The sequence below is a fragment of the Rattus rattus genome, chromosome 8 (assembly GCF_011064425.1).
Source record: "Rattus rattus isolate New Zealand chromosome 8, Rrattus_CSIRO_v1, whole genome shotgun sequence".
In the NCBI taxonomy this organism is placed as follows: domain Eukaryota; kingdom Metazoa; phylum Chordata; class Mammalia; order Rodentia; family Muridae; genus Rattus; species Rattus rattus.
This window is the reverse complement of record NC_046161.1, coordinates 32,676,885-32,690,219: the sequence shown is the minus strand read 5'-3', so window position 1 is coordinate 32,690,219 and position 13,335 is coordinate 32,676,885. Positions and strand designations below refer to the sequence as shown.

General features: G+C 35.7%; 1 pseudogene; it reads right to left on the bottom strand.

The window, feature by feature from the left end:
* Window positions 1-6,224: 6,224 nt before the first annotated feature.
* Window positions 6,225-12,418, bottom strand: LOC116907339 (annotated as a pseudogene).
* Between the last annotated feature and the right edge of the window lie 917 nt (window positions 12,419-13,335).

Below are 13,335 nucleotides of genomic sequence, written 5' to 3'. Positions count from 1 at the left end.
GATTACCAAAGTGTCAATATATTATTCTCTGGTCCATGAATATCTCATGTATCACTTTAAATTTGTCTCCAAGTTGGGGGTAAATTCAGATCCCAAGATAAATTTCTTTCTTACTGATTTAAAATAACCTGTGTTTCATATTCAGAAATCAAATTAAATTTTTGCCCCAAGGAGGCAGGTTTTTATCCCCAACAGACAGAATTTTTACTGAAAGATGAAGAGTAGAAATTCTTTGTGATTTTGTTCATGCATTTAACACACAACTCAAGGAGTTGAGACATGACTGTTATAGCTTGAAGCAAATTTAAGCTACCTAACATACATTACCAACCTCATTTCATTGTTTAATCCTTTCTCAAAAATGCAAAAGAATCTCTGTGAACCAACTCCACATTTCAATGAAAGAAACTCAGCAAGAGTAGAAAGTGGAAACAATTTTGCACAGTTTCTCCAGAATCTTTACATAGATGTAAAGGTAGGTTGATGCTTCAGCTCCCCTGCATTGGAAATAGTTTTATTTTTGTTTTGTTTTTAATCTCTAGCTGAAGGTGTGGTTGCTATTATACTTGTGTCAAAAGCATTGAGTCATTCTAAGAAGGAAACTGTCTCTAACCAAGAATATTCACCCAACACCCTTGGATAGTTACTATGTTGATAAAGCCTGAGACACAATCCTTTTCCCACTGTGCCATGGTAAAAGACAGCCGTCTTTGCTACAGTTGCTTAATCCAAGGTTCACAAGGTGTGTTTCCTCCCACTCAACCGTTCTCAAAAGTGTGAGGTGCTTAGTATCCTAATCATTACTAAAAATCTAATACTTATGAATCCATTAAATACAATGGACAATCACTATGAGACAAGAACATTTGCTTTTGCACATACTACAAAAACAATGCTGTAACTAAGTACCTGACCATTTTACAAGTGGAATCCCAAGGATGTTTTAATACTGCATCTAAAAAATAAAAGCATGTGTTGCATTTCTTTCCCTCAAGAAATACCACAGTCTAGTACATTCTTTTTCAGCTCGAAATGATTTTCTCATATAGCCTTGTTAGACAACAGTATGTGTAGTCAGGTTATAGTTATCGCTTCCATTTTGATGGTGATATTTATTTTCTTCTCTTTCCTTATTCTCTTTCCCTCTTGCCTATGAAGTCTTTTCACACATGTTACATATTGATTCCATGTGGTTTACCTAAATTATGACATTGAGTTCTCTAGGACACTTGAAGGAGTATATATTTCTGATGTAGAAATCCAAGTTAGAAAACTTGAGGAATAAATTCAAGAATTGAGTTGAGGGTATATGGTTCCAATAGAACACTTGCATTGGTTTTACCTAAGAGATAGTTGATATTTTACTATCATCCAACTAAATTACAAATCTGAGAGTATGAGAGATTGCCAGTATGAATTATTTTAGATATCAAAGGATGAACCAGATTTCTAAGCTCCCTTAAAAGGATAATTCTAGATGAAGTACATGAGGAGGGGCCTGGAGACTCCTTCCAGTAAACATAAAAGTCATCCTACATAAAACAGCAAGATACCAAATCCAGCAAAGGGTACATTAGCTCATAATTGTATCTATTCAGAGAAAATTAGAATAGGAGAAAAATAGAAAAGGGAAAATAGATGTTCCTGTGTTTAACAGAGATATTAAAGGTAATATTAAATATTTATGAAAAATGGTGGATATTAAATATTTATGGAAAAAACAAATAAGAGAATATACTCCCAAGCCATCCTTCAAAAAAGAAAAGCCCATGTGTGAATAGCTTTGAACTATTTTCACATATTATAATCTCAACTGATCCCTGAAAGCAAAGAACCAAATCAATGAACTGTTATTTATGATTTCAACTGAGTGTTTCCATTCTACTCCTATAGACATTCAGAAACAACCTATGTGGATTGAAATCATGTAACAGTCCACGTATAAATAAATTTCTCAGGAATTCCCATAACTTTTGGCAACAAAAAGATATATTTTATTAAGAAGCTGAAATTTTGGATAGATTTATCATAGAGAAAGGCTTAATTACAAAGGCCAAGTACATTGCTAATTGGATTGTGACTTCCAGTTTGTTATTTTGTGAGTTTTAATGTGAACTAAGCAGGAAAATATAGCATTCTGAGAATCCCTATGATGATCAAAATTTGTGAGTGCAAATATTCAGTATATAGAAGAGTAATCAATTCTTTATATAGATTTAAAACTTAAATATGGTCATTCAGTGTGGTTAGGTAAAAATAAACCAGCTTGGGATGAAGTATATAGTTTTGTATATTTCTTCTTCTTCTCAAAATCTTCTCCTAGATGTGGGTGATGGAAATATACTAATATTTAAGAATAGTTGGCTTTTATACAGTTTCAAACTATGGAAGTTCAGAGTGAGGTTAGAGGTACCAGGCACTATTCTGGAGGCCTGGGAAAAATTGTGATATAGACCTTTACCTTGTAGGGTATACCCTGACTGGTGCTTTTGAGGCAAAGGGGAAACTACGAAGTGGTACATGCAGTAGATAAATTAATAATCAATCTTCTCACGCTCAGGGATGATTCCTTCAAGTTAAAGGAGAAAGCAGGAATTTCTGTTTACCCAGATATATTTGGTATTGATTTTTCCTTTGCTTTCTTTCTTATGGAGATGTGTGTAGGTTAATGTGCAAGACACAATGTCCTAGTAAAAACATCCTATAGAAATATTTTTGGAAATTAAATGCTTCAGGCATGGATTCCCAGTAAGCTGGGACACACTGGTTAAATCTGAATTGGAATCTTTCTGTCAGATTGTGGGACCCAATCATAGTAAAGCAAGAGCAAAGAATGATAGAAAAGAGACAGGAGATATTCACTACTACAGAGAATACTGAAACAAATACTCCCAGGTAAAACTAAGATGTTGCATGTGCACACAAACGATTGTCAAGCCAACTGCTTCTCCACAAAGTATTATACTGCTGTCATAAATGACAATGAGAACTTACCTGGGTCTGGCACTGAAAACAAAGTTCTTATAAATTCCTTTGTTTCTTTTTCATGTAACAGATAATTATTATGATATTCAAGGAAATGCCCCCCTGCTTTCTTAAACATGCTGTGCCAAGTGCAGAAATAAAAATTTTGCCCAATTGGCTTATCAATATTCATCTAACTATCAGAGTCTTAAAGAAGATCACTTCTAGCTTCCCAGACCTATGAATGTGTTGTAACTTGGAGACTTTATGCAATGTTCCTGAGACTTGGGAATTATTATGAATTGAAAACACTAATAAGTTCACAAATCCCCTATAGACTAGAGCACTTAACAAGAGCCTCCAAGAATGACTTCTGAGTCTAGTGTTACCCTCTGTCCCAAGAGTAATGGTGATAGCTTCAAAGGAAACTGTTATGTATTCACACATCCTCTATCAAGATGGAAAACTAAGTAAGATGGCATTTTTTACTAAGTTTTTTATTGATTTAATTTATACAGAGAATTTCTTTTGTTTAGCTTTAGGTAACTCAAAAATATTCAAAAAACAAAACAAAAACTGCTTACACTGTAAGTGGGCCGCTTAAGAGAGGCACGATGTTTATGAGGAGTAACTAAACATGGTCTCATGTACTCAGGAACTCATCAATCACCATATGGCTGAGTCAGACATATGCGTGCTCTCCCCAGACTCAACCCCATATATTCCGTGTTCTTGAAGATGTTCTTTCAACAATGTATTCAGGGATTTGCCACCCCACCTTTAGATACAGAATTTCTTCAATTCCCTTATTCCTTCATGCTTTGTTTTGTTTTTGTTGTTTACTTTTGTTTTTTTTTATTGTTTGTTTGTTTGCTTATTCATGAGGTAGAATCTTGTTGTGCAGTCCAAGGACTCAAATGTACAGTCTTCTTACCTCAGTGAGTAGGAATTTGATCATACATGAGCCAACTGCTTTGGTTCTTCTTTAAAATTTCCATTTACTAAAAATATACTTTTCCCCGTATACTATATCCTGATAATGGTTTGCCTTCCCTCTGATCCTCTAAGTTCCTCCTCATAACCTGTTCAATCTGTATCTAATCACTTTCTGTCTCTCATTAGAAAACAACGAGTTTTATCAGGATTAATAATGAAATAAAATAACTTAGAAAAAACATAACACATCATATGAGAATAGGACAAAGTAAACAAGAAAGGACAAAAAAGAGAAATATACACTTGAGAAAGAGATATATACGCATAGATCCACTCAATTGCATACTCTGCATTCTCATAAAAACACTAATGGGAAGCTATAATATATATGCAGATGAACCATAGGGTAAATATATTATTGATTTTTTAAGATTAAAAAAATGCTGTCAAAATATAAGACAAGAATTTCTCAGATTTGCCACTGAATTTTTTTTTTATGTTGACCATCCAGGATGAGGCATGCAGCCTACCCTTAAAAGTAGTTTATTTTCCATTTGTCCATTGACAATTCCTTGAGGGTGGGAAACAATTTTCATATGCAAGCAGTTGTTGGTTGATAGCTTCTTAATTAAGTACAGAGACACATGTCCACTTCTCCTTTGAACTCTAGGACATCATCTATTGTAGACTGTACATGTCCTGTACATGCTACCTCATATTCTATGGTTCCACATGTAAGCCAAACACATTTATTTAGGGACCCCTGTCTCCTTGGAGTTCTCCATGCCCTCTGCATAATGTTCCACTTCCAAGATATTCTCCTAACAAGATTCTTTTTCGTGGTGTAAAGAGATATTTTATAGATATAGTTTTCTTAGAAAGCTTGGGGGGAATATTCAGTCTTAAATATAATTTTATTTGCAAAAATTCTGATTGAGTTTAACCAAAGTATATGCATACTTTTTCATTTTAAACAGAATTAGATGTCTTGTAAAACTGCAATGCATAACTCAAGTTAAACAACAGATATCAGATAACTAACAGAAAATTAAAGTATGTATTTGGTGAGTAATTTAACTTTTCTCAGTGTAAGGGATGTAGGTGTCCAGAGTCTTTTGATTTTGAGGACATCAAGATATTTTCCCCATATTTACCATTTCAATGTCATTATGTTGTATAATCTGTGAAGAATCTTCAAATATTGCAGCTGTTTTTGCGTAGACAGCATATATCAAGCTGTAAAATGAGAGAGAAACTACTTTTCCTAAGGAGTTAATGACAAAATGACAAGCATTCCCTGAATCTCTGCAGTGATTTTTTAGGGTTATTGTAATTATTTCCATAAATGGAGTGACTTAAGGTAACAGGAACTTGTTAAGTTACTATTCTATAAACATTATTTACAATAAATTTTAACCAACCCAATGGATGCCTGCATTGGACTTCCAGAAGTTCTAATAAAAAGAGATACTAATTGTTCTGAACTCCTTGCCACTCTTTGCATTCCTTTCTGTGTGCAGGCATCATCGCATGTTCTACATTGTAGACAGAAAGGAAAAAGTATGTGTATGAATTAGTTCATGTCCCCAATATTCAGGAAGATGTTTGTTCAAAAATAGCTCTTCTGTCTTTACCTTCCAACCAGTGATAGTAGGTTTTATTATGATCGTAACATTTTATTATATGTGAACCCTTCCTCTTCCACCATTTTCATTGCTCTTAACCATTTCCTCAAGAGACAGGAGGCCCCAGGGAGTTTAGATGTCCAGTGGAGTAGGGTTGAGGGAATAGGGACATCCTCATTGAGACAGGGACCTGAGGAGGAGGGGTATGGGATGGGGAATAGTTGGAGGGGTAGACTGGGAGAGGGGTAAAATCTGGAGTGTAAAATTTAAAAAGAGTAAATAAAACTTAAAATAATAAAAATTAAAAAAATCTGCAAAAACTCATTTCCAAATATACTACCCTTCAAAAAAGTGTATTACTTGATAATCTACAAAATATAAAAGGTAAAACAATCATTTCTCAAGAAGCAGGGACTATTTTCTCTGCAAGAAAGGAAGAATACAAAGAACCTATGAAAATATGTCATATTTCACTTTTTTCTTGTTTGGATTACTGCCTTTCCCCCACCATCTTCTTCAGTGCGTTCTTTACATCCTTATTACTCAGGCTGTATATGAGCGGCTTTAGCACTGGGAACATGACTGGCATATAGTATAGAGAGGACACTTTCTTTTGTTACATATTATTGCTAGAAGGTTGCTTGAAATACCTTAACATTATAGATCCGAGAGAAGATACCCACAGCTGTAATGCTGGAGCTAAATGTGACAAAAGCTGACAATGTGGTTTACAAAATGAGACCTACAGAAGGACAACATTGTTATATAGGTCGTACGGACAGTGGCACCAAAGAAACCCTATAAGTAAACCACAGCCATCATTATGGAACAGATCCTGTGGGACATGACAATGTTGTACAGCAGTGGGCTACAGATGAAGGAATAGCAGTCATATGCCATAGCTGCCAGCAGGTAACCTTCTGCAATGACAAAAATGAGGAAGAATTAGAGCTGAGTCCAGGAAAGAATTCGCGTTCTTCTCACGTACAAAATTCACCAACAATTTATGGGTAATGATAGAGGAATACTAGGGGTCAATGAAGGGTAAATGACTCAGAATAATACAGTGCAGTATGATGTTGAGACCTGCTTTTTTTTTTTTTTTTTTGGTTTTCTGTTTTTTTAAAGAATCATGCCCATGTTTCCCACCACTGTGATCATATTTATTACAAGAAACTGAGGAAGAGTTGGAGCTGAAGTTCTAGACATTTGGTTAGTCATTCAAAGATAAAGTCACGAGCTAAATGATAGCCTCTTTTTAATAAAATATTATCTATAAGCAAAGGTGAGGAAAAGGGTTAATGGTTTCTATTATATTCTGATTGTATTTTGGTGTATTCCATCTCTGGTAACCTTCTTTCCCCTGCCTTTCTGACATCCATTTTGTAAAATTACTTTTTATCCTTTGAATTTATAATGTAATGACACCAAATAGTATGTGAGACTGGGGTACTCCAAATCCTTCTAAGAAATATGACTGACTCATCTTTAGACTACTGTGGAAAGTTCCAAGGTAGATAAGGTGACACCTATCTGCAATTCCAGTGTCTATCACAAGTATTTTATGTAGATCAGCAGGGAGGGTTCTGACCTAAACTCAAACATGTTGGTGATGTACTTTAGTGCTATACACTTGTCTAATATGTCAAAGCCACTGGCAAGGACATTGAGGAACAAAGAAACTGTTCCCCAATTTTGGAGAAAAAATGGGAAAGTGTTTTTATTTTAACACTTTAAGTGTTTTCTCCTCTCAGTCTCATACTCACATGCCCTTCCCCCTATTGCCTGCTCCCTCTCTTCTAAAAGAAGGGGATGCTCACATCATAGGTACCAATACATGCTAGCACATCAAATCACAGCAGGACTAAGTTCATCTTCTCCCACTGAGGCCAGACAAGGCAGCCCAACTAGGGGAAGGGATCCAAGGAAACTTAACAGAATCAGAGAGAGCCCCTGCTCCAATCGTTAGGGAACTCACATGAACAGCAAGGTGTGCATCCATTACAAATGTGAGTGAGTTTGTGTATGTGTGTGGGGGGGTGGAGCTAGGTCCAGCCCACGCATGTTTTCTGGTCCGTTGGTCAGTCTTTCTAAGACCCCATGAACTCAGTTTAGTTTACTCTGTAGGTTTTCCTGTGGTGTCCTTGAACCTTCTGTCTCCCCCAATCCTTCCCTACAACTTTTCCACAAAACTCAAGAATTCTGCCTAATGTTTGGCTGTGGATCTCAGCATCTCTTTCCTTTAGCTGGTGGATGCAGCCTCTCCAAAGATAGTTTTGCTAATCTTCTGTCTGTAAGAATAGTAGAATGTCATTAATAGAGTCAGGGGTTGACACTTTCCTGTGGGGTGAGTTTCAAGTTGGGCTAGTCATTGGTTGGTAATTCCCTTAATCTCTGTTCCAATGTTATCCATGCAAGTCTTGAAGGAAGGACAAATTCTGGGTAGATGTTTTTGTGGGTTAGTTAGTATCATGTTCCTTCCACTCGAGTCTCACCTGGCTACAGGTGGTGACCATTTTGGTCTTCTTATCTCCAGTAGCTAGGAGTCTCAGCTAAAGTCACCTCATAGACTCCCAAGATCCTCCTTCATCCCAGGTCTCAGGCTAGTCTGAGAGATGCTCCTACCCCCAATCAATTTTTGTTATCTCTCCTAGCTCTCTCCCTATATTCCCCCAGCTTCTCCCCACTCCTATGTCATTGCAGTACCCACACAACATCCACTTCTGATATCTATTTTATATTCCTTTCTAAGTACTGTTCAAGTATCTTCACTTTAGTCCCTCAGTTTTAATTAGCTTCTTTGGGTCTGTGGCTTCTAACATGGTTATCGTCTACTTTACAACAAATATTCACTTGTGAGTACATACTATATGTATTTTGGAGGGTCTGGGTTATATCATTCAGGATGATATTTTCTAGTTCCAACAATTTGCCCACAAATTTCATGATATCTTTATTTTTATTAGCTATGTAGTATACTGTTATTATATTACCACATTTTCAATAAAGAAATTTCTACTGGCAGAAAAACACATAAAATATATAATATCCTTAGTCATCAGGGAAATGCAAATCAAAAACAACTCTGAGATTCCATACTACACCCATCAGAATAGCTAAGCTCAAAATGTCAAGTGACAGCAGATGCTGGTGAGGTAATAGGTCAATGGGAACACCCTCTCACTGTCGGTGGAAGTGCAAACTTGTACCATCAATTTGAACATCAATTTCGTAGTTTCTAAGAAATTTGCGAATATTCTTCATCAAGACCTAGCAACACCACTCTTGGGCATATACACAAAAGATGCTCCACTATACCACAAGGATATCTGTTCAACTATGTTCATAGAAGTTTTATTTTTAATAGTCATAAATTGGAAAAAAAGTAGACGTCCTATAGTTCTTAATTGTTTTGAGTTATTTTCCTAATTTTCATGACCTTTGCAAAATATTTTAATTTCAACTCTATTCAAATTATCCTATTGAGAGAAAATAATGAGTTGCCAGTAGGAATATCTAACAAACCAAGGTTACAAAGGAATGATTATTTTAATGATCAGAGAAATTGCATATTTTATATAAGCTATTAGGTATGGATATATAATGATTTTTTCTTTTACAGATGTTTAATTGTTCTAGAATTAAGGTTGAAAAGAATTTGTTGGTTGTGCAGGTTTTCAAAAGTCAAACATGTATTTGTAGGTATGTTCCAGAGTTTTCTATTCTTTTTTTTAAATTGCATTTATATTGTATACATTTATTTACATTTCAAATGTTATCCCCGTTCCTAGTTTTTCCATTCATAAACCTCTTATCCCATCCACCCTTCTGCTTCTTCAATGAGGCTGTTCCCCCTACCCAACCACCAACCCCATCCTGTCTCCCTGCCCTGACATTCCCCTACACTGGGGGGAGGGTTAATCCAGCCTTGGCAGAACCAAGGACTTCTCCTCCTATTGGTGCCCAATGAGGCCATCCTCTGCTACATATGCAGCTGGAGCCATGGGTCTGTCCATGTGTACTCTTTCGATGTTGGCATAGTCCCTGGGAACTCTGATTGGATGGTATTGTTCTTATGGGATTGTGAATCCCTTCAGCTCCTTTGATTCTTTAACTCCTCCAATGGAGACCCCATTCTCAGTTCACAGGTTGGCTGCGATCATCTGCCTCTGTATTTGTCATGCTCTGGCAGAGCGTCTCAGGGGACAACTATATCAGGCTCCTGTCAGCATGCTCTTCTTGGCATCAGCAATATTTTCTGGGTTTGGTGACTGTATGTATAAGGGCTGGGTTTCCAAGTGGGACAGTCTCTTGGTGGCCTTTCCTTCAGTCTCTGCTCCAAACTTTGTCTCCATATCTCCTCCTATGAATATTTTTGTTTCCCCTTCTAAGAAGGACTAAAGCATCTGCACTTTGGTTGTCCTTCTTCTTGAGCTTCATGTTGTCTGTGGATTGTATCTTGGGGAAACCATGAGTTTTCTAATATATCATACCTCTTCTTTCAGCAATGACATGTAATCTTAATAACTATATCATAGAAATATTAAAATATGATGATGTAAGCCTAAAGAAACTTTGTTTTATAAAGCTTCATTTCATACTATTTATTTCAGTAGAAACAAGAGAATCAGCTTGACGTTAACATTAATAACTGCACTATCTCTTAGCTTGGAAAAAAACTGATTTCTTATGAAAATTTAATTTTCTAATCCATGAACACTGCCTTCATTCCATTTGCAGAACACTGCTTTGGTTTTTGCCAAGATTTTAATATATGCTGATTCTGAACACATTTCTCCTCCTATTAACCAAAGAATCTTTTCTATACAAATTAATATAAATACAGGTTTATCTCCTTCTTCTCCTCTAATCTCCTCCCTGCTTCCTCTCTCCTTAGAATCCACTCACTTTTTGTTTCTCATGAGAAAATAGATAGGCTTTCAAGAGCTAGCAACAGAACATAACAGAATACAGTATAATAAGATAAAGTGAGAAACATCTTATCAGTTTTGGTCAAGGCAAGCCAACCAAAACTCAAACTCTTGGTGAAGAGAAGAGACAAGGGTAGGAGTCCCAAGAAAATTATGGAAGATATTTTAATATCTTTATTAATACTAACTTCTTTTAAAAGTTTCTCCATGTTCTTTTACTACAGAGCCAATAATATTTTTAGTTAATTTGTTTGTTTCTACACTGAATAATATCCATAAACTTGTAACTTCTCATATTATGTTACCAAGACTTCAAATTATGTAAAGATTTTCCAGAATAAAATAACCTATGTTTGTTTTTATGTTTTAATCAACACAATTTAAATCAAGCAAGCAGTTTGTCTCCTGGTTTCTATAGAAAATGATTCTAGATCAAACTCTAAGGTGTTAATATTCTGCAATATGCTTTTTCTTCAAGTGTTTCATTGTGAGGCTAGCATGAGACTTAATTGATATTAACATTCTCCGAATTTCTATAATAATACTTTTATGCCAATTACACAGGTGTGATGATGCTTAGAGTGAACCAGCATTGTTCACTTGTATGATTCCTTTGTCTATTTGCACACGTACATATATACATACACACACAAGCATAATCACAGCAGGAGATACACACTCACATACATACACACACACACATAGATACAGAGATAGATGATAGGTAGATAGATAGATAGATAGATAGATAGATAGATAGATAGATAGATAGATATTTTATAAAGCTGGAATTGTCTATTCAACAAGGTTCTATACAGTTTTTTACTTATATTGCTTTCATATTTCCCAAACCTATTTTGTTCCTAGAGCACAGCTGTGGGAAGAGGAGGGAGAAAATGAAAAGAAAAGTCGGTAGTATCTAACTGAGAAAAGAGTGAGAGAAAACAACATGATTCCTTTATACTATGGAAAAATGAAGCTTATAGTATCTAAGCACTGCTTAAATATTAGAGGGCCACTATTCTGAGCAGCCATGACATAGTTTATTTGAATGTCTTCATCTAAAAAAGCAAAACAAACAACATACAAGAAAAAACAAAACAAACAAAACAAAAATCAAGAGTACTGTGGATGGCAAAAGCAGATACTTCTGTATGTATAGGGTTTTTCCCTAGATTTTATTCTGTCTGCTTACTTTGGCATTCTAAGAAAAATAATGTTTGTTTCTTATCTAAATTTTTTATTATAAGCTATAAAAAATACAAACTCTACTGATCTTAATCTAATTTACTAAAAGCATCAAATTCTAAATTATAACCTGAAAGTGCATTGTGCTTATGTTTTATATCGAATGGCTGCATATAAAAAGATTAATTTTGAAAAAAAATTAAATAAATCCTTCCACTAGAGAGCAACTGCTTTTGACTTCAGGGTTTGTGTTCCTGGAATGTACATCTGTGTTCTGCTCTGAAGTCAGAGATTCTTAAAACTATGAGGAATCTCACAGTGATGATTCAGCTAATCCTGTTTGGCATTCTACATACAGAGTTTCCAGGGAACAAGCTCTTTGTTTTGTTTTTGTCTTTCTATATCTTACCCCTAGTAGTTAACTCTCTCATATTCTCATTTTCCTAATAATTGTCTTTCCCACTAGATTTCACAAACTCACATATTTCCTTATGTGCCAGCTGTCCATGTGTGACATATTTTCCCTTCAGTGAACTTCCCCCAGATGCTGTTCTGCATCTCAGGAAACAGTCATTCTGTAACATTTGCTGTCTATCCTCCGTAGGCTGGAAAAAATGCAGGCTCAAACAAAGTCTTGATTGGAACAATCGGAAAGGCTGTACCTAGTGAGCAAGTTGCTTTGAGGTTGTCCTGGAAGCAAGTTTTGATGAAATAGCAGGTGATGTAGTCTCTCCCGTGAGGCTGTATCACCTGGGCTTCATGTTTTGTCCTCATTGGTGACTGGTCTTTTTGCACTGAAAACACATAAACTCTCACTATATATATGAATATATATACATTTCTGTATTGACATATGTAAGGAGTGTTCAGTGTACGCAGATCAGTTAAAGATTAACTTCTGCTCTTTGAGTATGTGAAAGTTATCTATCATTCTTTAGTTTAGACTGTATAACCAAACTGCAATATAATTTTCCATACAGGACATATGAAAAGATGGCATGTAATAACAAGTCAAAAGAGCTCTTTAGCAAACAAGATTTATTGGCTGTATACAGATATTTAAATTTCAGCCAGTCTCAGAGCCATTGAAATGTAGATAGATCAGCATGTACATTACCTGCCTTGCTGATTTTGCAAATTTCTTTCTTCCTGTCTATAGCTAAGATCTTCAAGGTGTCTATCACTGTTAAATTTGATTCCCAAAAATTCTAATGTAGAACCAAACGTTTCTTTTCCTGTTGGAACAAATGCAATTATCTCCTCTTCAATGCAACAAACTTCCTTTTTGAATTCTGGAATTAGGACTTGTATAGGCCGAATCCCAAAATATTTGTAGAATTGAAGGGAAAAAGTTGACATGCTGCCCCAGGCAAACACTTTAATATGTGAGAAGGCAATAGACATTGTCTAGAAGTTTACAGTCTGAGGTTAGATACTCAGGCATACTGGCCCATGGGACATGTCTATTTCCAGGCTTCTATTGTTTTAAACTTGATGAGGAATGTAGTAAACCTGAGTATAATTGGTTCCCAGTAAAGCCAATGACTAAATCAGGAAAAATCCCCATGGGTATTTGAAAGAAATGATGGAGGGGACAATGAATGTGTTCAAAACTTCACAGCATGCACATGCCTTGAACATCACTATACAAACACCACATCTCAGATCCTGAGGTTGAGATACTTTGACTC